This window comes from Plecotus auritus (assembly GCF_963455305.1).
Source record: "Plecotus auritus genome assembly, chromosome: 1".
NCBI classification, from domain to species: Eukaryota; Metazoa; Chordata; class Mammalia; order Chiroptera; family Vespertilionidae; genus Plecotus; species Plecotus auritus.
The window spans coordinates 83,238,640-83,261,801 of record NC_137770.1 but is presented as its reverse complement, the minus strand read 5'-3'; positions in this window follow the sequence as shown (position 1 = coordinate 83,261,801).

Below are 23,162 nucleotides of genomic sequence, written 5' to 3'. Positions count from 1 at the left end.
TCTCTGTATTTCTTTATGTGCATCCAAATTACATCTGGTACTATTTTCTTTCATCCTGGAAAACTTCCTTTAGTATGTTTTATGAGGCTCCTTCCAGCAATGGATTTTCTTCATCTGAGTTTATACGGAAATGACATATTTTACCTGCTGAAGGGAACACTTTTCTAAGCAGCTTCCAGTTTAAGCAAAGGATTAATGAGAACAAAAGATGTGTCAGTTAGAGTGAAGACCATCACAGACACTGAGATACGGATGGACAGCATGACTGAGTGGTAGGGAAGCAGGCAAGTTCTACTATCTTAGATGGCACCTATTGGAACGGTGTATGGCTTGGCTAGGGTTGCTGGGACAAAGCACCACAAACTGGGTGGCTTGAAAAACAGAAATCAGTTGTTTCATAGTCCAGGTTAGAAGTCCATAACCAAGTTGTCAGCACGGTTACAGTCAAACCTTGGTTCTTGAAAGTCTCCTATCTCAAACAATTCAGTTCTCAACCAAGTTGTTCAAGGGGTGAGGTGGGGGGTGGGGGTGGGGGATGTCTCTGTCGACAAACAGAAATTTCATGCTGTTACCTGTATGATCATGCATGTGTATCTCAGGCAACAAAGTCCGTTTACTGCTAAACTTTGCACTGTCAACATCTTAGGAAATTGTGCTGTGAATATTTTTGTGTTTTTTAGCTTTTGTTGCTGCTTATTATTACTAAATACTACAGTAAGTCACCATAGGTCCTAAGATGGTTAGCAATAGCAGCGGAGTGAAAGGAAAGTTGTGAGAACAATGATAGAACTTAAAAAAAGAAATTATTGCAAAGTATGATAAAGGTGTTTGGGTGCCTGATCTGGCTTCCAAGTATGGCATGACGAAATCAACAATTAGCACAATTGTAAAACATAAAGAGGATATCAAGAGTGCTGATGTTGCTAAGGGTGTGAAAATGCTCAGGAAACAACAATCACAGGGAACTGAAGAAGTACAAAAACTGTTGTTGATTTGGATAAATGAAAACCAGTTCGCTGGTGTTAGCATTTGGGAGGCAAGAATAAGTGAAAAAGTGAAGATGCCACATGCTGACCTCCTGAAAGACACTACTGGAACAAGTGCTGAAAGTGATTCTCTAAGTCTGGTAGGGGCTCTGGAGCAGATTAATTCAATTTACATCCTTTCTAATGGGGAAAAAAATGGTTCAGTTTTCAAACAAATCACTTCTTGAACAGTCTTCCAGAATGAATTAAGTTTGAGCACTGAGATTTCACAGTATTTCTTTCTGAGCCTGGTGCGTAAAGGATCTATTTGTTCCAGGCCTCTCATTGGGCTTGTAGATGCCTTACTCCGATCTCTGCCTTCATGTTCACATGGTCTCCTGTGTGTGTGTGAGTGTGTGTGTGTGTGTGTGTGTGTGTGTGTGTGGTCAAATATAAGGGGTCCCAAAAAATGTATACACACACTTGGAATAATTATAAAAGTAGTGTCTATTAAAATACATTTCATTTTCAAAATTGAGCTATCAGCTGTCAAAGTGTGTATACAATTTTTGGGGATATCCTGTATTCCCTTTTTATAAAGATACAAGTCTTATTGGATTAAGTTTCACCATGATGATCTGATTTTATCTTGATTATCTTATAACGACCCTGTTTCCTAAAATGGTCCCATTGTAAAGTACCTGGGGACTACTATGAGACATGCAACATAAGAATTTGTGTGTGCACGTGGGTGGTGGTGACACAATTAAATCCATAACAAACAGTAATTTTTTTTAGAAATTGATGAGATGGTTACTCTTTGATTTAAAAAAATTTTTAAGTTCTATAGTTAAAATGCAGAATGTGGGAGCCTATCATTTTGATCAATAGTCTGTCTCACCTTGTGAAATATCTAAACCCTAGCAGAGCTCCCAAGTCCATCCCTCAGACTGACTACATGAATATCTTTGAATAGAAGAAAATGTAGGAATTTAGATTTATCAACTTGGAATGGGAAGGCTTATGTCTGACAGTATAAAAATAAAAACATTTCTAATAACAGTTGAATAAACAAATTTAAAAGATACAACATATTTGGATAAAGTAAGTATACAGTATATAATAGGCAAAGTGGTACTCATATTATTAGAATAATTTTTTTAAATAAACAAGAAAAAGACAATCTGTTAAAGTGACAGCACAACACACAAGTTGGTCAGAGCCCTAGTAGTCAGGAAAATGTAAATGAAATATTGACAAAATACTTTTGAGTTATTAAAATATAAAAAAGATTGATAATGATGTTAACCAAGATGCAAGGAAATAGGTTCCCCATACCCTGATGTTGGCAGTATAAATTAATTGAGCCATTTTGGAAAACAATTTTTTAAAATCTATCTATAAAAATATAAAATAGGCATATCCTTTGACCCAGCAACTTCACTTCAGAGAATAAGAAATATATGTGTATATATTCTTTATGTATATATGTTGATTTGTGATTTTGATTATGATAAACTAGGATATGTAAAAATTTAAATATTATTGATAGGTGAGCAAGTTGAATTATACAAGCATACTATAAAGTTCATGTATATGTGTTTATGTGTGAGCACACGTCAAAAACAGTTTTTAAATAAAAAAACAAATTTCAAATATATACACAGATATGATCCAATTTATGTAAGAAAATTGGGTAATGTTTAAATGAGTATCCTTGTAAAAGAAAAGAAATATAATTGTCAGGATACTCCAAACTGTCAAAATGGGTCATTACAGGTTGAAGAGGAAATGGAATGGAGGTAGGCAGAGTCAGTTTTAAGCTTTTGCTCTATAAACTCATATAATATTTGAGATGTGAATTAAATAGCCATTGATTCTGGGACACAAGGATGGGATTGTAATAAAATGAGATGGGGGGAAAAACTCACATAACGTCTTGAGTTTTTTACAACAAGAAAGGATGTCTGTTGTATTTTTGCATAATATTAGAAATGTTACAACATAAATTTAAGATTAAATTAATATCTAGATATTAATTTATTATTTATTAATTAATCTGTCTTTTTTCTATTCTGTTCACCAAATCATCTGTGTCCTAAGTGTGTATGCTACAGATAAGCAGCAAAGAAATTCCAAATTTTTTTCAAAGACAAATATCTCAGTTTCTGAAATTCTTTCAATTTGTGAAAAGTTGGAGGAAGGCCTAACATGATGCAGTACCCAGAGCCTGGGCACTTCCCTGGGTCCAAAGGAAGAAAGTCTTTAGGACAACCAAATGGTTGTTCGCTGTTTTAGTGAGACCTACATAGAAAGCAACATTTGATTAAAACAAAGAGTCGTGGCAAATTCTCATTTCCTTTCCCCTCCATTGCAGGTTCACAACTATGAATTTCAGTTTCCTTGAAAGCTTTTTGCCTTTTCAAAGTAAGCGCTTCTTCCTCATCTTCTTGGCTCCTTTCAATTCTTTCCTCCTTGATTTTCTCAGTCTTCTCTTTACTTCTTTTCCTTTTTTTCTCCTTTTTCTTCTCCTTCCATTGGGTTTGTGCTCTTTCTTGTGCAGTGGCTTTTTAGATGCTGCTGCTGCTTTCCTTCCGCCAGGGAGATATTGCACAGGTGCGGCCCCACGCGTGCCACTGTGGATCTCTCACGATGCAGTAGTACACAGCGGAGTCTCTCAGGCTAACGTGGGGCAGGACCAAGGTACTGGATTTTCTATCTGTTGCGATGATCAGAGAGGACGTTCCTTTGGTCTCAGTGCCTTTTAAACCATGAATCACATACTCTGGACCCTGGTGGGGAATCTGTCGATACCAATATATGTACTCATTTCCACTGATTGTGGAGTGGTTACAGGGCAGATGCACAGCTTCTTCCGCAGTACTCTCCATTGCACCTGGCTGTGTGGACTTAGCATCACCCATAATACCTGAGGGGTTGAGAAACAATGGATTAGCTCTGGAATGTCCAATTTGGGTGCATCTAAGGTCAGATTCATGAACACCCCTGAACTCTCCTCTCTGGCCACACCCCCTACATGAGCATTTGTGTGTGTGTCACACAGGACAAGATAAAATGTTACTGGTTTTTATTATTGAGCTATCCAGAGCCACTGGCCAAAGATCAATTGTTGTATTCTAGATCCGTAGGCTTAATGAACCCTAAACTCCTTACAGTCTCAGAGCTGTGAGACTCAGGGGATCTTCTGTGAGTAGTGGCTATGAGAAATTCCTCACAGTGACGCCCAGGAGTGGGGGACATCTGGCCTGCAGGCCATATAAGGCCAAGAAATCATTTGGCCTGGCCCTGTCAAGGCATTAGGGGTGAGTAAAATAAAATGTTTGACCAAATATAGCAGGCTCATTTTTAGGTTGATAATTTTGTATGGCCCACAAATGATGTTATAAATATCCAAATGGCCCTTGGCAGAAAGAAAGCTCCCCACTCTTGCTCTAGAGAAATACACAGACACATGGAAACACATAGATGCATTTCCCTCTCAGCAGTTTGGTAAAGGGCAGTGGGAGAAGTCAAAGCAGCAGATACCTCACCTTTGTCTTTAGCCACGAAAGCCATCCTTTTTCAGTCCCAGATCACTTACCCAAAGTTAGGAGAATAGTTATTCCTGTCACTGATCTCATAGTTAAAGCGAAAATTGGGGTTCCAGGCCTCTGAACTCAGCATCTGAGTGTGATGCTAGGTTTGGGGAGGTCCCAACAACAACACAGCAGCACTAGCACAGCCTCAACCAGGAAGCTTTCAAATGGGCGTTCCCCAGTCAGGCATCAGTGAAAGACAGAGCAATCTCTTAGTGGCCTTCACCCCCACCCTCAGGATTAAGCATGAATTTAGAAGGAGGACAAGAATATTTTCCCAACGTTTAGTCCTAATTCAGAGGGTTTGCACTGAGATCACTTTCAAGTTTCAAACTCAAACAGTCTATGTCTGAGTGAGTCTGACTAAGTAGCATCACCCACACAGAGATGAACGATCCCTCATTTGTGGTGCATGGCAAAACCCACCATTGAGCTGGTATGAAATATCCTTTAATGCAAGTTACCTATGTTGAGCCTTGGGCTGTAAGAGAAGAGAATTCCTATCCATATTCTGAGCCAGAGCAAGTGAGTCTCAGGAGTAGTAATACATAATCTAACTTCCAAAGTTAGAAAATTTTCTGATAAACAACAACAAAAACCAAACAAACCACCATAAGCTCAGATAGAAATCCAATGACACTGTGGAAGGCAATATTTGCAACATATATGACAAAAATAATTTCATAGTTGTCTAATACTGCTGTGCTTAGTCTGACAGGATAAGATACAATCAGAACCCAGTCTAAGAGCTAGGAGTCTGGTAGTCAGATCTCCCACATTGGCTCCTGGAACAATGTCTTAAGCATCTTCCTGATGGACAGTTTTGGATGCCTCTGGTTTTGATACAGAAACCAATCACTTGAATGGTACTTATTTCTATTCCACTTATCTCCTCTTTAACTGGCATTTTCTCATCTTCACGCTCATGCCTAGGGTAGCATGCATTGAGGACACTAAGGAGAAAAGCATAGAAGGAAGAGAAGATTTAGAAAGGGAAATGAAGTGAAGACTTTTGACAAGAGAGGTGGAAATAAATATAAAGGAATTCTTCTGGCTATTCTCAAAAGTGGTTATTATTAACAAAATGGGATAGAATAAAATTAAAAGTATTCATCCTTCTGTGCTCCAATAACTAAGCTTCTTATTTTGCTATAGGAACAAATATTTGACCCTTTAACATTAAACTATTAACCACCTCTCTCTTCTCTTCACATGAGGGGTCCGCTCTTTGCTCTGCATTTGGGAAAGGGCTCATTCATGTCCTTGGGGCTTGGCTTGCACGCACTCAATGTGAGATTATGAAGGACAAGGAAGGAAAGGGGGTGAAAGCAAGTTCTTTCACAACCCAGTGAATACCTGTAACTCACGCTGCTGTAACAGTTTGCTGCTCTAATAGCCCCCTCTTGTGACTATACATATGAACTCCTTTACTTAGAACTGGGAACCAAGTCAGTCCACAATCTTTCAAGGTGTTTTCCTGTCTAAGGATAGGTATCTCCTATATGCTACCACCCTCTAGTGGCAAGGCTCAGTGAAGAGCTTAGTACCACAATAACTACTCTAAAGAATGTTGAATCTCAGAGGGAAGGTAGGGGTGGGTGGATGGGTGGGAAGAAATTAACCAAATAATTTGTATGCATGTATGCATAACCCATGGACACAGACAATAGTGTGGTGAAGGCCTGAGGGGGGGCAAGGATGGGGGCGGAGGAGAGGCTAGAAGGGGTCAATGGGAGCAAAAGAGAGGACATATGTAATTCTTTCAACAATAAAGATTAAAACAAAAAAAGACTGAATTATTTCAGTCACTTGGGGATTTTAGAATTATTTTTGTGACCTTTTCCTCACAGAAACTATTCTAAAATCCGCCCTCAATCAAATTTCTTTTCTTTCCTTAGTGTCTTCTTTTTCCATGCTTGACAGCTGTTCTGAGGGCCACATTATTTATTGGTTAGCATAGGATTTGGCAGAGACTAAGCACTTACTAATACTTTGTTGGGTGAATGTATTAATTATTTATTGGGAGGAGTTATATGGAATGACTCTCAAAATTATTCTAAATAAAAACTTTCAATATTCTGGAAAACAAATGGAACAAAAGTATGCAGTATTGAAGATAAATGCAAAATTAGACCTGTGGACAAAATTCAAATAGACAGCATTCCTCACTCCCCATCCTTCAAAAAAAAAAAAGAAAAATTTACAAATCCAGGACAGGGAAAGCCTGGTATAAGAATATGGCGGCCTGTGGCATTGTGGTCATGCCAGCTTAAAGTAATAACAACAATTGAAGGCTGGTGTAAATATATACATAAAAGAAATACTAGGATTGCTAAAAGAAATATGAAAGCTAAGAGTCATTATGTCATCTATTTGTGTAATGTAAATGTCAGACCAACATTACAAGTTTTTATCTAGTGCTCATTACTACAGGATTCAGATGATATGAACAATCAAGACAGTCCAAATAACAATAAGCATTGTGGAAATTTTTGGTTTTGTTTGTTTTCATGCAATAGCTTCATTGGGATATAATTCACATACCAAATAATACATCTACTTAAAGCAGTGGTTCTCAACCTTGTTAATGCTGTGGCCCTTTAATACAGTTCCTCATGTTGTGGTGACCCCCAACCATAAAATTATTTTTGTTGCTACTTCATAACTGTAATTTTGCTACTGGTATAAATCGTAATGTAAATATCTGTGTTTTATTAGATAGGAGGATTAGATAGGATAGAGGCCTGGTGCACGAGTGGGGGCTGGCTGGTTTGCCCTGAAGGGTGTCCCAGATCAGGGTGGGGGTTCCCTTGGGGTATGGGGCCGCCTGGGTGAGGGGCCTGTGCTGGTTTGCAGGCTGGCCATGCCCCCCGGTGACCCAAGTGGAGGCCCTGGTATCTGGGATTTATTTATCTTCTATAATTGAAACTTTGTAGCCTTGAGCGGGCCTAAATGGGCAGTCAGACATCCCTCGAGGGGTTCCTGATTGGAGAGGCTGCAGGCTGGGCTGAGGGACACCCACCCCCAATGCATGACTTCGTGCACCTGCAGGCTGGGCTGAGGGACACCCACCCCCAATGCATGACTTCGGGCACCGGACCTCTAGTACCTAATAATAGACAAACATGTAAATTGATCACACCTCTGCTACGCCCACAGCCAATCAGAGTGAGTATGCAAATTAACCCAAAAAAAAGATGGAGGTTAATTTGCATATGTAGGCGCCCAGCAGCCCGGGTCCCAGGAACTTTCTCAGCACCCAGGTCACTCTGATGTAGGCCCCCCATGGGTCCTGAGCAACCTGGGAAGGGTGTGAACCAGGGGATGCCTGGGCAGGGACAGAGCCCGGCGATCGGAGGGAGCTGGGGGTCCCCTGCCCAGGCCTCAAGCCCTGGCCAGAGGCTTGGGGCCTGGGCAGGGGTGGAGCCGGGCGATCGGAGGGAGCTGGGGGGCCCCTGCCCAGGTCCAGAGGCTTTAGGCCTTGGCAGGAGTGGAGCCGGTGACCGCAGGGAGCTGGGGGGCCCCTGCCCAGTCCCTGAAGCTTTAGGGCTTGGAAGGGATGGAGCCAGAGATCGGAGGCGATCGGTGTGAACTACAGAGGAAATACCTTTTCTGACGGCTCATTGGCTCAGCTCCCTGTATGCCACTGGTAATATTCTTAGTAACTTGGGTATAAGAATCCAAAAGGTGATCTAGGGTTTTTCCACCATACTCCTGGAGAAAAAAACGAAGGTCCACTGCTAGAGGGCTAAGAAATGTCATATCCTGCCCTAGCCAGTTTGGCTCAGTGAATAATGCCTAGGCTTGCCAACCGCAGGGTCTGGTTTGATTCTGATCAAGGGCATGTACCTCGGTTGCAGGCTCCTCCCTGGCTGGGGCCCAGATCAGGGCTCATGCAGGAGGCAACCAGTCAAAGTGTTCCTCTCACATTGATGTTTCTCTCTGTCTTTCCCTTTCTCTTACACATTCTCTAAAAATCAATGGAAACATATCCTCAGGTGAGGATAAAAAGGAAAATAAAGAAAGAAATGTCATATCCTATGAAAGGCACATCTTGAAAATGCTTAAAGAAAGTTGTCATTTTTTCATGGTGAAGGGACTGGAGTCCGTGTTGATGAAAACACCTTGGTGGCTGTGGTGACTGGCAGTGGCTGCAGCAGCGGGGTGATGGGGCTGGTGCCTTCCCCTGATCAGCCCGGTCACCTCAGTAGGACATCCCCTGAGGGCTCCCAGTATGTGAGAAGGGGTAGGCTGGGCTGAGGGACCGCCCCCAACCGAGTGCACGAATTTCGTGCACCGGGCCCCTAGTTTAATATACAATTATAAATTTATGTAATTATTGAGATGATTAAATGATGTTTTTTTTATGTGGATTACTTTGATTTAAAATGTTAAGTAAACATTACATTAAAGCCATGGTTATAATATATAATATATTACCTTTTATATATTCTGCCATTTTGGGGGGCTAATATTTTGTTTAGAAGTTTTGAATTTCTGTTTATTGAGAGAGATTATCCTATATTTAAAAAATTTCTCTGTTCAGGTTTTAACATAAAAATTTTTCCGCCCTTGTAAAATGTTATTTTCTTTTTTTTTTTTTTTGTATTTATTAAGTTTGGTGCCTCAGTCAAGTTATGTATGACAGATGATGCTGTCATAATTACTTTAAAATCTCAGTGGTTAAAAGAAACAGTTGTTTATTTCTTACACATACATAGTAGTTAATTTTGAATCAAGGTGACCCTCCAGGTCAGATAGATTATATGTGCTGACTAACAATTGAACCTTCATATCAATACACAATTCAACAATCACCAGAACCTGAAAAAGCAGAGATTGAAAGGTAAGTGAAATGACACATGCCATTTCTACCCACATTTCCTTTTGTTGTTGTTGTTAATCCTTACCCGAGGATGTATTTTTTTTTCCCCATTGATTTTTTTAGAGAGAGTGGAAGGGAGTGGGGGAGACAGAGAGAAAAACATCAATGTGAGACACATGCATTGGTTGCCTCGCACTGCAATCAGGGCCAGAGACTGAACCTGCAACCAAGGTAGGTGCCCTGACCCTTCAGTCTGAGGGCTGATGCTCTAACCACTGAGAAAAATTGGCTAGGTCATAGTTTTTTATCCCATGCAAGTCCTGTGGCCACGTCAATCTTCAGAAGGCTTGCAATCCTCCTGGGTTGCTGGAAGGAGAGGGAACTGGATACTAGTGAACAGTCATTGTGCACTCCATAGTCAGCCTTCAGACTCACAGCTGAGAATTTATTTCCTCCCTTCCTCCCATGCAGGAAGCAGGTACTTCTCTGAGAGAGATACATTAGGATCACCTTCCAGTGACTCCTTCTGATCGATATCCTATAGTCTTCTTCAGGTCTTGATGTGACTCCTTTGAAGCACTACGAAGAAACAAATAAACAGAAAACAAACAAAAACGAGTAAACTGTTTCCTCCACACACTCAACATACAATTATGAAACAGTTACTGGATTATGTTGTATGACGTTTCCCTGCAAAGGAGAATTAAGAGAAACACACAACTTTGGTCTGAAGCAAGTCTGTGACTCTAGGAGGCACTCCTAATCACATTCCTTACCCTGTTTTGATGAGACTGCTTTCTGCAGGGAGTTTTCTGCTCACTGCTTTTCACCTTCCCTGGCTCAGCAGGCCGCGAGAGTCTTCTTCCATTATCTTCTTGAGCCACATGTTAAGGGCTATGCCTTTCCTAGGGAATAGTCTTCTCAGCCCGTTCTCTTCCTGGGTTTGTTAAGAGGAAGAATTATTTTGAATCTCTAATGATCATAGTCTGTTTTAGTCAAAGCTGCTTTTGGCCTTATAGAACTTTGAAAAGGTGAGTAACCTTCTTATCTATTTGATTCCAGTAAGAGTCATATATTTGTGTATTAAACATGTATCGAAGCCAGTCTGCCCATGACCACATTGATCACAATAGAAGGCTGACCAAGAGGACCTGACCTTCTTGCTGAGATCAGTGCTGTTGGACTAATGTTCATCTCACTCCTTCAGCAGCACCACTGTACCTGACCTTTCTCCTTCAGAACAAACAGGTCTCAGGCAGTATTGAGAACCCTCTTCTCTTACTGAAACTGGGGGCTTTATGAACTGGTCAAGATGTGCTGGGAACTGAATAGCACTTAAAGTTGTCAAACCTTTCAGCCCTGGCAGACACTGGCCACAAGTCATTGTGGTTCCTAGAGTTTCCCAATGAGCAGAGTCAACATTTTATTTTGAATGTGGAAACAAATCTCAGATTAGAATATGAAAATAACATAAAATAAATGTACATATTTATAAATTTTGTTTTTATTCAATTTATGTGTATATATCTATATATGTAAATATATAACATAATGGGATGGTTTCTAGTGCTATTCAAATCTGAAAGTCGATAATTCAAGATGAGAATTAGTAAACTACTGATTTTCCTGAAATAAATGACTTCATTCATCTGTTTAGGGACAATTTGAAAAGCACTTTGTGATTTATTTCAACCCAAGTTACAAATGTAATACCTGGGAATCCCAGGGAACAATACTGTTTCATACACTGAGCTCATTATGGGGCTTTTTTTTTTTTAGAAGGGAAATTTACTTTAGAAGATCTCAGCTGTGCTACCACACACAGTGCTTGCCTTCTTCCTTCCTGTGGTTCATGTTTTTTTCCTAGTTTCTGAGCAGGTGGATGCCTTTATGGAGCTCAAAGTTTTTTGCTAACCTTCCACTGTCATTTCTATTACTGTGGGATCCCGAGAGCACAAAAGTACTTCGCTGAGTCTGCCAGTTGTAAGGAAGAGAGTGTGGCTGATGGAATTTTTTTCCCTTTGAAAGTTTACAAAGTAGCGATCCTGTTTTGCCTTTGGTCAGAATAGTCCTGATAAATAAGGAAAACCATCTCTCCACTAGGAGGCTGTTTGTACCAATACAACGTATAAAATCTCCAACTGGTTTCATATGTGCAGTCCATGGTCACTGCTTCTCCTTCCTGCACTGTCAATGTAGTCTGAGCTTGAGTGACTTTCTGAGTCATGATGAATCCTATAGAAAAAAAAAAAAAAAGAAAGGAGAAAACAGGATTGCTCCCCTGAAATGGCTCAGATGGGTTATTGAAGAATATATTACTTTACAACACAAAAACAAAGGGAAAAAAATCACATAGTGTTTCATTTTCTTGCCTCTATCCCTTTTAATGTTCCCACCAGTTACCACTTCCATAGCCCCATCCTAGTCTCTAAGATGAAGCTGAGGCTCCATGTTTGGGGCCACATGTACTGAAGCTAAAGAAGTACATGAATGCCCACAGCAGGCCTGGACAGAGCATGAAAGAAAGTCTTCTGGTTGAAATTTCTCTTGTTCTCATTTTAGCCCAGGGACCAGCCCTTCTCTGAGTGCCTCAGTGCTGAGTGCCTGTTAGATGTTTCTGCCGCTGAACAGGAAGTAAAGTTCATAAGTAGAACATTACATTTGCTCTATTCAGAGAAGGAAACACCTACCCCACCCCAATCCTCTGTATTGCTTAGATGATTTTCTGTAGCAATACATTTGAAAATGGCTATTTTATCTGACAAGATATATGAAGTTTAATTATCTCTTTTGTTATTGAATTTTTGATTGAGACTATTACGATCAAAGACTATATTTTGAGTGATTTAAATCCTTTAAAATTGCCTAAGTCTTGTTTTAATTGATTAAGGCTTCTCATAGAGAAGAGAGTAAACTTTGATACATATTCCATGTGCATTTGAAAAGAGTATGTATTCTATTTTATTGGGGGGAGGTGAAATGTTATATATATGAAAATTTGATAAAATATTAATTGTGTTAGTCATATTTTCTCTACATTTCTACTGAGAAAGTGTGTTAATGCCTACTACTCTGATTGTATATTTGTTTATTGATTTTTATATAAATTAACAAATTCTATTGATTAACTCTACTGATTTATCTTTGATATAATTTGAAGCTATGTTATTAGGTGCATATAGAAATAGTATTGGCCTAGCTTCCTGGTAGATTGTATATGTAATCATTTTGAAATATTGCTCTATATCTCTAGTCATAATTCCTGGTTTAATGCCTACTTTATCTGATATTAGTATAATTATTAAGCTTTCTTTTGGTTAAGGACTTCAAATGTCTTATTATCCATATGCAAAAGAATGAAATCATATCCCTACTCCTATCATATTTAAAAATTAAGTTGAAATGTATTAATGTTCTTAATATACAAACTAAAACTCCAAGAAGAAAACATAGATATAAATCTTTAAATCTTGGTTAGACAATGGTTTTAAAAAAATAAAATCAGGACACAAGACACTGTGCGGGGGGTAGGACAGGTGAGGGCATGTGCCGGGGGGAGGTCAATAGGGAAAAAAAGGAGACATATGTACTACTATTTGTAATACTTTAAACAATAAAATAAAATTTAAAAAATAAAAATAAATAAATAAATAAAATCAGCCCAGCTAGTGTGGCTCAGTAGTTGAGAGTCAACCTAGGAACCAGAGGGTCACGGTTTGATTCCCCGTCAGGGCACATGCCCCGGTTGCAGGCTTGATGCCCAGTAGTGGACATGCAGGAAGCAACCAATCAATGACTCTCTCTCATCATTGATGTTTCTATCTTGCTCCCTCTCCCGTCTTCTCTCTGAAATCAATAAAAACATATTTAAAAAATAAAATAAAATAAAAGCACAAATAACTAAAGAGAAAATAGATAAATGAGACCATCAAAATAAAAAACTCTTCTGCTTCAAAAGATACTATCAGGACACTGAAGAAGACAAGCCAGAGGAGAGAACAAAGATGGCCACATAAGTAAATGCCAGTATTTGCTGCTTCCTGCAACCACATAAAAATTTCATCTAAAATACAGAACAATCAACATTCAGAACTGTCTGAAATCTGGCTAAATGGAACTCCTACAACTAGAGAAGTAAAGAAGAAAGCACGTTGAGACTGGTAGGAGGGGTAGAGGTGCAGAACGGGCTGGCCCAACATCCATGTGTGGCGTTTTTGTGTGTGTGTGTTTTTTCTTAATTGGGAGGGATATCTTGGCTGTGGGGACCTCCCATGAAGAGCAAGTGGTCCCAGCCCACACCAGACCCGCAGCCCAGGGTTCCGGAGCTGGGAAGAGAACTCCTCACTATGTTGAGCTGTAAAAACCATCGGGGATTGTTGCTGAGTGACACAGAGGCTGCTAAAGACCCAGGCAGTCCTTCTTAAAGCACTGGTGCACAGACTTACTTGGACTCACTCACTCTGAGCTCCAGTGCTAGGGCAGTGGCTTCAGGGGGATCCAGAGATATTTGGGAAGGAACTGGATTGTCTGGCATTGGAGCAAGAACTTGGGGGCAGCTTTTTCCCTGACAAGGGTGCTCCCAGGGGCAATTGTTCCTATGCTGAGACCTTCCCCATTGCAGAGCTGACTGGTAGCCATATCTGAGTTTCCATCAGTATGGCTCACACTAATTGCTCCACCTGGATCTCTCTGTAGCTCCCGCCAAGTGGCCTCAGGTCATGGCTGACTTTGCACCTCCCAGGAGGCCCCAGAGCCAGTGTACCTGCTTGACAGCTCCAGACCATACCAGATTACAACTCTACACATCCACCAACAACACGTCAAGGGGCAGACTCAATGAGCACCAAAGCCCCACTGAGGCAAGTCCTGCTCCACAAGGGTGTCTTCTGCACAGCAGCTCTTCCACTATAGTCACAGCTGGTCCTCATAGCCAATTGGCCTGGAGGTCAATTCCCCCCATAATTCCAACAGTAATCAAGGCTCAACTACAATAAGACTGTGCACACAGCTTACACAGGGGCACATATAGAGTGCCCAGATCAGGTGAACGAGGAGGCTGAGCCACTGGGCCCTGCAGAACTCACTACACAAGGCCACTCTACCAATTCCAGGAGACACAGCAGCTCTACCTAATACATAGAAACAAACACAAGGAAGCAGCCAAAATGCAGAGACAGAGAAACATGTCACAAATGAAAGAACAGAAGAAATCTCCAAAAAAAGTACTAAATGAAGCAAACAGACTACTAGAAACAGAGTTCAAAACAATGGTTATAAGGATGCTCAAGGATCTTAATGAGAGCTAAAGGGACTTAGTGAGAATTTCCAGGATCTTTGTGAGACTTTCAAGAACCTTAGTGAGAACACCAAAGACATGAAAAAGGACCAGTCAGAAATTAAGCACACACTAAGTAAAATAAAGAATAATTAACAGGGATTCACAGTAGAGTAGAGGATTCCAAGAATCAAATCAACAGTTTGGACTATGAGGAGGCAAAAAATACCCAATCAGAAGAGTAAAAAGAAAAAAAGAATCTAAAAATATGAAGATAGGGGAAACCAAGATGGCGGCATAGGTAAACACCTAAACTGCTGCCTCGCACAACAATTTCAAAACTACAACTAAAAGACAGAACGGACACCATCCAGAACCACAGGAAAGCAGGCTGAGTGAAAATTCTACAACTAGAAGGAAGGAGAAAAGCTCACAGAGAATTGGAGGTACGGCAAAGGGGCTTTGTGCGCGCAGAGAGGAAGGGCGGCTGAGAGCTTGGCTGACTTCCTCTGGCGGAAGGGGGTTAGGAAGCCTCGGACCGCGAGCTGGGAAAGGCAGAAGTCTGAAGGCGCACACGGGCCAGTGCGCACAAAGGCTGCGGAGGTAGCCATAGGCTTTCCCTAGTGAAAGGGAGTCAGAGGATCCTGACTGAGCCCCAGTTCTGACTGCAGTGAACGCCGGTTCCAGGCGAGCCCCTGGGGACCCACGCTCTTGTAGGGGGAGTCTGGACTCTCGGGCGGAGACTCAGGAGCCGGGGAAGGCGGAGGACTGAAAGTGCGCACACGCGCCGCGCCGGTGCGCACAAAGGCTGCGGGGGTTGCCACAGGCTTTCCCTAGTGGAGGGGAGTCAGAGGATTCTGACTGCACCGAGCCCCAGTTCTGACTGCAGTGAACCCTAGTTCCAGGCGAGCCCCTGGGGACCCACGCTCTTGTGGGGGGAGTCTGGACTCTCAGGCGGAGACTCGAGCTGGGGAAGGCGGAGGACTGAAAGCGCACATGCGCGCAGGGGCGGGGCTGACAGGAAGCCAAGACTGAGACTCCACCCCATCCAAGCTGAGCACAGAGGCTATTGCAATTTGGCAAGTCTAATCCTATAAGGCTGTCTCCAGCACCGGGCTTCTCCCAGCATAGACACAGCTGATCCTTACAGCCAACTGGCCCGGAGGTCAATTCTTCCCAGTGATAACAACAACAATAAAGACTTAATTACAACAAGGCTGTACACACAGTCCACAAAGGGGTGCACCAAGAGTGTCCACCTCAGGTTAACTGGGGAAGCAGACCCACTGGGCCATATTGGAAACCTAGCACAAATATCTACCTTACCAACTCAGGGATCCAGTGAAAATGCGGGGTCAAAGAATCAGATCACAAACGAAAGAAATGGAGGAAAACAAACGACTGGATATAGAATTCAAAACCACCGTTATAAGACTTTTTAAGAATATCCTAGAAAAGGCCGATAAATATAACGAGACCCTCGAAGATATGAAAAAGGACCAACTAGAAATTAAACATACACTGACTGAAATAAAAAATATTATACAGAGACCCAGAAACAGAATAGAGGAACACAAGAATCAAGTCAAAGAATTGAAATACAAAGAAGCAAAAAACACTCAACCGAAAAAGCAAAAAGCAAAAAAAAAAATCCAAAAAGTTGAAGATAATGTAAGAAGACTCTGGGACAACTTCAAGCGTACCAACATCAGAATTATGGGGGTGCCAGAAGAAGAGAGAGAGCAAGATACTGAAAACCTATTTAAAGAAATAATGACCGAAAACTTCCCCCACCTGGTGAAAGAAATAGACTTACAAGTCCAGGAAGCCCACAGAACCCCAAACAAAAGGAATCCAAAGAGGACCACACCAAGACACATCATAATTAAAATGCCAAGAGCAAAAGACAAAGAGAGAATATTAAAAGCAGCAAGAGAAAAACAGTTAATTACCTACAAGGGAGCACCCATACGACTGTCAGCTGACTTCTCAACAGAAACTATGCAGGCCAGACGGGAGTGGCAAGAAATTTTCAATGTGATGAATAGCAAGAACCTACAACCAAGATTACTCTACCCAGCAAAGCTATCATTCAGAATTGAAGGGCAGATAAAGAGCTTCACAGATAAGAAAAAGCTGAAGGAGTTCATCACCACCAAACCAGTACTATATGAAATGCTGAAAGGTATTCTTAAAGAAGAGGAAGAAGAAAAAAGTAAAGAGAAAAAATTATGAACAACAAATACATATCTATCAACAAGCCAACCTAAAAATCAAGGGAATTAAAAACCTGAGGAGCAGAATAATCTGGTGAATATAATAGAATCAGGGGCATAGAAAGGGAGTGGGCTGATAATTCTCAGGGGGAAAGGGGTATGGGGGGGGTTCATGAAGAGAATGGACAAAAATCATACACCTATGGATGAGGACAGTGGGGGGGAGGTAAGGGCAGAAGGTGGGGTGGGAAAGGGGTGGAGGGGAGCTATGGGGGGAAAAAGGAGAAATAATTGTAATAATCTGAATAAAGATTTATTTAAAAAAAAATAAAATAAAAATAAAAATATGAAGATAGTGTAAGGAGCCTCTGGGCCAACTTCAAGTGTACCAACATCTGCATTATGGGGGTGCCAGAAAGAGAAGAGAGAGCGCAAAATATTGAAAACCTATTTGAAGAAATAATGACAAAAAACTCCCCTTACTTGGTGAAAGAAATAGACTTACAAGTCCAGAAGCTCAGAGAATCCCAAACAGGAAGAACCCAAAGAGGCCCACACTAAGAAACATCATAATTAAAATGCCAAGAGTTAAAGACAAAGAGAGGATCTTAAAATCAGTTAGAGAAAAGCAGTTACTTACCTACAAAGGAGTGCTCATACAACTGTCTGCTAATTTCTCAACAGAAACTTTGTGGGCCAGAAGGGAGTGGCAAGAAATATTCAAAGTGATGCCAAAACCGGTTTGGCTCAGTGGATAGAGCGTCAGCCTGCGAACTGAAAGGTCCCAGGTTCGATTCCGGTCAAGGGCATGTAACTTGGTTGCGGGCACATCCCCAGTGGGAGGTGTGCAAGAGGCAACTGATCGATGTTTCTCTCTCATCGATGTTTCTGACTATCTATCCCTCTTCCTTCCTCTCTGTAAAAAATCAATAAAAATATATTTAAAAAAAAAAGAAAGAAATATTCAAAGTGATGAATAGCAAGTACCTACAACCAAGATTACTCTACCCAGCAAAACTATCATTTAGAATTGAAGGTCAGATAAAGAGCTTCACAGACAAGAAAAAGCTAAAGGAGGTCATCACCACTAAACCAGTATTACATGAAATGTTGAAGGGTATTCTTTAAGAAGAACAGGAGGAGGAGGAGGAGGAGAAGGAGGAGGAGGAGGAGGAGGAGGAGGAGGAGGAGGAGGAGGAGGAAGAAGAAGAAAAAACAATAAAATGGCAATAAATACATATCTATCAACAATTGAATTTAAAAATCAAAATAAATGAACAAGGAACAAAATAAACTGATGAATAAAATAAGGAGACAAGCCACAGAATGGGAGGAACTAATAGCAAACTGTATATCTTTTCAGGATTGAGTACCTAAAATATGTAAAGAACTCTTCTACCTCAATAAAAAAAACTTATATCCCAAGGAAATTTTTAATTTTAATAGTGGTTTCACTAGGCTGCTGGGGGCAGTGGGATAAAGGTGAGAAGCCTATCTCTCATTGGAATCCAGCCTTCTTATTTGGCCTGTGACCTCAGGTCTCCATTAGGTTAAAGCAAAGTTATGAGTTTGCTGCTTTTCTACATTTACATATTAAAGTGTAAGAAAACAATGCTCTTTAATGTTTTATCTATCCAAGTAGGATTGAAGCTGTGTTCATCTTTCATTTTACCTAAAGTTGAGGTACTAATGTCAGGAATGCAGGTTTTTGTCAGCATTCTCTCTGAACCATAGAGTCATAGCAAAACACAATATTATTGTAAATCACACTTCATAATTGAAATACCTTATTCCTATTCAGCCACAGGGAGGGCACTCTTTTATCTTCTACTGGCTGTATTTTGATTTCTATTGGGCACTAAGCCTTCATTTTTCAAACAATTGATTAAATCTAAGGAGGGGTTCATGGAACCTCTCATTTATAGCCAGTAGGTCAGAAGTTCAAGTAACCACCTGGACATAGCGATTGGCATCCTGAGTTGAAGGGCACTGTTGCAACCTCCACTTTGTAGCTGGTGGGTCAGAAGCACAGGTAACAATGTAGGCTTGGGACTAGCATCTGAGGTGAGATGGGAGGCAGTATTGTAGGACTGAGCCCCAAACCAGTGGGATGTGATGCTATCTCCAGGTAGATAATGTCAGAATGGAGCTGAATTGTAGGACACCAATTGTTGTCTGAAGAATTACTTGGTGTATGTGGGAAAACCTCTGCCCTATTCCTTCACACACATGTTGAAATTGGGTCCAGTAACCCCAAAAGAACTCTTTCCCAAAAGATTGAGTTGAGCAGTTATAAAATCTAGAATAATCAAGTATATTATTCAAATACTGTGTTTCATATGTTGTTGTTTTTATTACATACTCCATTGGAAAAATTATGATGTTATCTGAAGAGTATGGCTTTTACATGTGGTCCTATATGGTCTCTGAGTCAGCTGTGAGGGAGTTCTTCCTAGAATAAATTCAACAGCTTCCTTTCTAGATCTTATTTTACACATTTCATCCAGTAGTTGCTAACAAACATCTAGGTAAGGTTTGTAATGCTTCCTTTAGAATATGGGAATAGGCAATTGCCTCAGGTTGAGTTCTATTTGTTTGTGAGGCTCATCTAACTTTTTTTTTTTTTTCAAGTGGACTCTCTGAGACAACAGAAATATGTTGTAGAGTCTTCTAGCTGTGATGGTGATATGATGAACTTGATAAATTCAGTTGCTTTCTGGAAGTTCACAGAATATTGACCCTGTGTTGCATTGATTTCTGCACTTTTGTGCTAAGAAATGAGGAGAATCATTTCACCACTGGTAGGCCTTTGTACCAATACAATACATAATATACAACCCTGGTGTCATATAAACAGTCTGGTTCTACAGTCTAACCCTCCTGCCTAGATACTGTTGGATGGGATTGAGTGGCCTTCTGGGATATGCCAGATCTTGTAGACATAAGAAATAACCAGAGAGAATCAAGATGGCAGAATAGGTAAACACCTATACTTGCTGCCTTTCACAACCACATCAAAATTACAACTAAAAAACAGATCTACTATTATTCAGAACTGCGGGAAAGCTAGCTGAGTGAAATTTCCACAACTAGAGAGGTGAAGAAAGTGCATTGAGACTGGTAGGAGGTGCAGAAGCACAGAAAGTGCTGGCACCCAGGTGTGCTGCTTTTTTAATAGGGAGGGAGATACAAGCTTCAGCTTGCTCTGAACTCCAGTTCCAGGCGAGACTCTGGGGACCCAGACACATTCAGGGAGAAATTGGACTGTCTGACATCGGGGCAGGACCGCGAGGGCAGCTTTATTTCAGAGGTGCTCCCAGCAATCATTGTTCCTGTGCGGGGACATGGGGACCTCTCTGGTGCAGGGCTGACTGGCAGACATTGCTGTTTGCTCTGCCCTGGTGATTCCCTGAGACCTTGCCCCCACCCGCTTTACAACCCCACCCAAGCTATGCAGCAGCTTTTGCATATGAATGGCCTGTCCTTTCTCAGCCTAAAACCTGTTAAATAGGCAGCAGCAGCAGCAGCAGCAGCAGCCTGTCTTGCTACACAGCTGGGCCTCATCTGGGTACTTCCAAACCCGAAACAAAGAGGAGGAATCTGCAGATTTCTTTGTAGCTCCTGCTGGGTGGCCCCAGGCAGTGGTTGACTTTGCACCTCCTTGGAGATCCAAGAGCCAGTGTACCCAGTGCTCAGTGTGAGACCATACTGGATTACAACTCTTCACATCCATAAGAAACACACTCAAGGGGCAGAATCAGTGAGCACCAAAGCCCCACTGAAGCAAGTCCTGCTCCATAAGGGTGTCTCATGCACAGCAGCTCTTCCATTGTAGACACAGCTGCTCCTCACAGCCAATTGGCCTGGAGGTCAATTCCTCCCAGTGATACCAACAACAATCAAGGCTTAACTACAACAAGACTGTGAACATAGCCCACAAAGGGTTGCACCAAGAGTGTCCACCTCAGGTGACTGGGGAGGCTGAGCCGCTGGGCCCTATAGAACACCTACCACACAAGGCCACTCTATCAACTCAAGGAGACTTAGCAGGTACCCAATACATAGAAACAAACACAGGGAAGCAGCCAAAATGCGGAGACAAAGAAACATGTCACAAATGAAAGAAATGGATGAAAGCAAAATACTGGATATAGAGTTCAAAACCACAGTTATAAGGTTACTCAAGAATCTTCTAGAAACCTCTGAAGAACTTAGTGAGACCTTCAAGGATCTTAGTGAGAATGCCAAAAAAAAAAAAAAAAAAAAAAAAAAAGGAAAAGGACCAGTCAGAAATTAAGCATACACTGACTGAATTAAAGAATAACATACAGAGATTCAACAGCAGACTAGAGGATCCCAAGAATCAAGTCAAAGATTTGAAATATGAGGAAGCAAAAAACACCCAATCAGAAAAGCAAAAAGAAAAAGAATCCAAAAATATGAAGACAGTGCAAGGAGCCTCTGGGAAAACTTCAAGCTTACCAACATCCGAAGTATGGGGGTGCCAGAAGAAGAGAGAGAGCAAGATACTGAAAACCTATTTGAAGAAATAATGACAGAAAACTTCCCCCACCTGGCGAAAGAAATAGACTTACAAGTCCAGGAAGTGCAGAGAACCCCAAACAAGAGGAATCCAAAAAGGACCACACCAAGACACATCATAATTAAAATGCCAAGGGCAAAGGACAAAGAGAGAATATTAAAAGCAGCAAGAGAAAAACAGTTAGTTACCTACAAGGGAGTACCCATACGACTGTCAGCTGATTTCTCAACAGAAACTATGCAGGCCAGATGGGAGTGGCAAGAAATATTCAAAGTGATGAATAACAAGAACCTACAACCAAGATTACTCTACCCAGCAAAGCTATCATTCAGAATTGAAGGTCAGATAAAGAGCTTCACAGACAAGAAAAAGCTAAAGGAGTTCAACACCACCAAACCAGTATTATATGAAATGCTGAAAGGTATTCTTTAAGAAGAGGAAGAAAGAAAAAAAGGTAAAGATAAAAAATTATAAACAACAAAGTGACAACAAATACATATCTATCAACAAGTGACTCTAAAAATCAAATGAATAAAAAATCTGATGAACAGAACAAACTGGTGAATGTAATAGAAACAGGGGCATAGAAAGGAAGCGGACTGACAATTCTTGGGGAGAAGGGGTTGTGGGGAGTGTGGGAAGAGATTGAACAAAGAGCTTACACCTATGGATGAGGACAGTGGGGGCAGGGTGAAGGCCTGGGGTCGGGTGGGGACTGGGTGGAGGGGAGCTATTGCGGGCTGGGGAGAGGAACATCTGTAATAATCTGAATAAGGATTAAAAAAAAAAAAAAAGAAAGAACCAGATTGATCCCCAGAGCTCACTTTAAGGAAGTTGCCAAGAATTTCTTGTCAAGTTACAGTTAAATTTTAAGTCAAGGAAGAAAGACTCAAAATCTGGTTCCTTTCTACTTTCTTATTTTCCTGGCATATTTGTTACAGTTGGCCATTGTGCATCCCCTGTGTCCCTCCTCACCATCTCTCCTCAATCCTAGAGTGTCCTGAGTCTCATTATCAGCAACTGTTCTTGTCAAGGAAAACAGAGGTCATCAATGCCCATAATATGCTGAAAAGAGTTATTTTAGCACCTCCATCTCTAAAGAAAACAGTGCCTGCTCTGGGCTTGGGACTAGTCTTATTCAATTTTGTGTAAAGCTCCACTTAGAATTGTTGGAGATGGGCAATGCAGCTATCTCCGAACAGAAAATTGGTTTGGTGGGGATCGGTGGGATAAGTCATTAGATCATGACATTGAACAGAATGAAAATTTTAGACTATGTTGAACCACTAGATGTGTTTACGATAACCTTTCCTCCTAATAAGGGTTGCTCAATTATTCTCCAGAAATGTTGCCCATGTCAATTTATTCTCAGATTCAGATTTGCATTAAAAGAACAATTCCTATGTTTTCCTTCCCAAATGAAGAAAAGATACTTTAAATAAAATGCAGGTAAGGCTCTGTATCCTTGTATGGGAAAGAGATAAATTCCTACACACTACGTTTCATGGTAATACTAGAATCCACACATTCTTTTTTTTTTTTCTCTCTTTTCCCTCTGAATACATGTTTTCAAACACTCTCCTTTAAAGTGTACTCTCTTTTCTGATTTATTTACGCTTCTTGTTATGATCTAGGTAACATTTCACTAGGACAAAATAAAATTTTCATTCTGTTCAATGTTATTTGCACTGGACTTAGCTATAATAAAAGACCACCTCTATGATGAGATATTATGTCCCATA